General features: G+C 40.7%; 1 pseudogene; it reads right to left on the bottom strand.

Moving 5' to 3' along the window:
* Positions 1-322: 322 nt before the first annotated feature.
* Positions 323-1807, bottom strand: LOC112839322 (calcium/calmodulin-dependent protein kinase type II subunit gamma pseudogene; annotated as a pseudogene).
* Positions 1808-2786: the final 979 nt, after the last annotated feature.

The following is a 2786-nucleotide window of genomic DNA, read 5'->3' on the forward strand; positions in this document are numbered from 1 at the left end:
CTTTCTTTTCTTTCTTTCTTTCTTTCTTTCTTTCTTTCTTTCTTTCTTTCTTTCTTTCTTTCTTTCTTTCTTTCTTCTTTCTTTCTTTCTTTCTTTCTTTCTTTCTTTCTTTCTTTCTTTCTTTCTTTCTTTCTTTTTTCTTTCTTTTTTACTTAGTTGTGATAAACATCTCAGTAGAGCAGACACAGATATAAAGGGCAGGTGGCAGTGCTGTATGCAAGGGCATGCCTTGGCTGTCACTGCTTTGTAATTTGTTTTAAACCTCAAATGAACAGAACTGCCTCTGTCCCTCGGGTCCTCCAGAACCACTGGCTGCATAAGCTCAGTGACGTCTGGCTGGCTGGCATCTCCTAATGCCTCTGTGGCTGAGCTCACTATAGCAGTGATAGAGGACACTGAGCCATTTGCCATCCCAACGTTGCCAGACCATTGTCACCAACGGGCTGGTGAGAGGCTGACCCTGCCCATCAATATACCAGGTGAAGTGGATGGAGAAGATGCAAGCTGCATACATGAATCATGTAGTTGTGTGGGTTCATGATGGTGGTGTGAATGGGCTTGTTGCTTTGAGGTAGGAATTTCTCAAAGTAAGATTTATGGAAATCCATCCCCTCTGTGAGGTTATCCTAGGCTTAGGGCTAAAAAAAAAAGTAAGGCTTAAATCACAAATCTTGTAGGCCTCAAGGACCCCATTGTTAATAACCTCAGTCCATTGTTCAATGATCTTAATGATCTCTTGTTTGTGCACTTTGATGTCCTCATCTTTCATGGTGGTGGTTCATCTCTCTGTGGAGCTGCCCATACTAAACTGTATACACCATGGTGGTTTCTGGTCCTTGACACCACTGTCTGACTGCTTATTCAATATGTTTTTGGCAGATGAAAAACCCCTAGAGAAGAGCATAATCTTGAGCATGACATCTTTCAGTTTTCTCAAGACACTGAACTTGCACAAACACTTCATATTGTCTTGATGGTGCATCATGGAGGCCACTGGGGAATTTTTGCAGACTGGTGGCTACTTGAGAGCCTGGTGAGGTGTGATACATTTTGTGGGGTTTATGGCCTCTGGTTAACTATGTTCTTGCTTTAGGAGTCACTGTATCCCACTCTCATAATGGGAATCATAGGCTCCAGCCTTGATCTGCTGATATAGCTTGTGCTGATCTTCATCCAAGAAAGGAAGATATCCCAACAGAAGGATATATCAGATGAATCCATAGGCCCAAATAGCCACAGGTTTTCCATAGGTATCTTTCCTCAAGGCCTCAGGGAACAAATAACTTGGTGTGCCATCAAAATTAAACCAAGTCTGCTGTTCTCATACTTCCATGGCTAGGCCAAAATCAGCCAGATTCATGTTGACACTCTTGCATCTACTTGCCAGCAGAAGGTTCTCAGACTTCAGATCTTAGTGGACAATGTCATGCTGGTGGATGTGGCTGAAACTTTCCAGATTTTGATGTATACAGTTGTTAGCACCAACTTCACTGTAGTACTCTCTAGCCACAATCTCTTCAAAGAGCTCCTTGCCAGTAAGAAGGTCAAACATGAGGTTGTGAAACTTTTCTTCAGAAATACTGTCATGAAGGTGCATGATGTTTCAAAAGTCAGAATATTCAGACTTCACATTCTAGTTTCTGGTGATCCTGGGCAGATAAATTCTTGGTATTGATGATTTTTGCAGCATATTCTTGTATGGAGGAATCCTTCACACACCTGTAGACCACAGAGTAAACAACATTGCTGAGCTCCTTAAAGTGTTGGTAGTCATTGCTGAAGCATGTTCAGTGGTGGTGGTGGCCATTTTGTCCAGCAAACAGACATGATGGTGTAGCCCACACTGGTGGGTCCGTGCAGTCACCACCACCCAGCCAAGGGAGCAAGAGGGAATGAGGCAAAGCCTTAAAAAGCTCAAATTTAATTGTATCAGACTTTGGAACAATGTGTTCCAGGACATAACTCATACGGACATATTCAACAATATTATCAGCTGACTTCTCATCAGATATAATGGAGCCGGAATATATAGTATTGTCATTCAAAGGTTTCAAAGAATTAAAGCAAGAATTCTATATCTAGCAAACCTATTTTTTTATTTTTATTTTTTTAAAGATTTTTATTTATTTATTTGACAGAGAGAGAGAGAGAGCGAGAGCAGGAACACACGCAGGGGGAGCGAGGGAGAGGGAGAAGCAGGTTCCCCGCTGAGCAGAGACCCCAATGTGGGGCTTAATCCCAGGACTCTGGGATCATGACCTGAGCTGAAGGCAGACACTTAACGACTGAGCCACCCAGGCGCCTCTAGCAAACGTATTTAAAACAATAACAACAACAACAACAACAAATCTGATATATATTGTTTCTAACAGACCTTCACCAACAGGAAATACTAAAGGGAGTCCTTCAGGCTGAAATGAAAGGATACTGAACAGTAACTGGAAACCACATTATTAAGATAACTATGTAGGTAAAAATAAATCAGTATAGAAGTACTTTTGTAACACTTCTACTATCTGATTTAAGAGAAAACCATCTAAAGCAATAATTATAAAAGAGTGTTGATGTATTTCTAATGGGTCAATTCATCAGGAATTATATAAAAATTATAAACATATATATAAACACATATACATACGTGTAAAAAACGCTAGTCATAAAAGACCACATGTTCTATGATCCCATTCATTTAAAAAGTCCAGAGTAGGCAAATCATTCAGAGAGAAAGTAGATTAGTGATTTCCTAGGGTAGGTACCTACCTAGGGTAGGTACTTCCTAGGGTAGG

This window comes from Callorhinus ursinus, unplaced genomic scaffold (assembly GCF_003265705.2).
Source record: "Callorhinus ursinus isolate GAN/ISIS: 27379988/994484 unplaced genomic scaffold, GSC_fseal_2.0 scaffold54, whole genome shotgun sequence".
Lineage (NCBI taxonomy): Eukaryota > Metazoa > Chordata > Mammalia > Carnivora > Otariidae > Callorhinus > Callorhinus ursinus.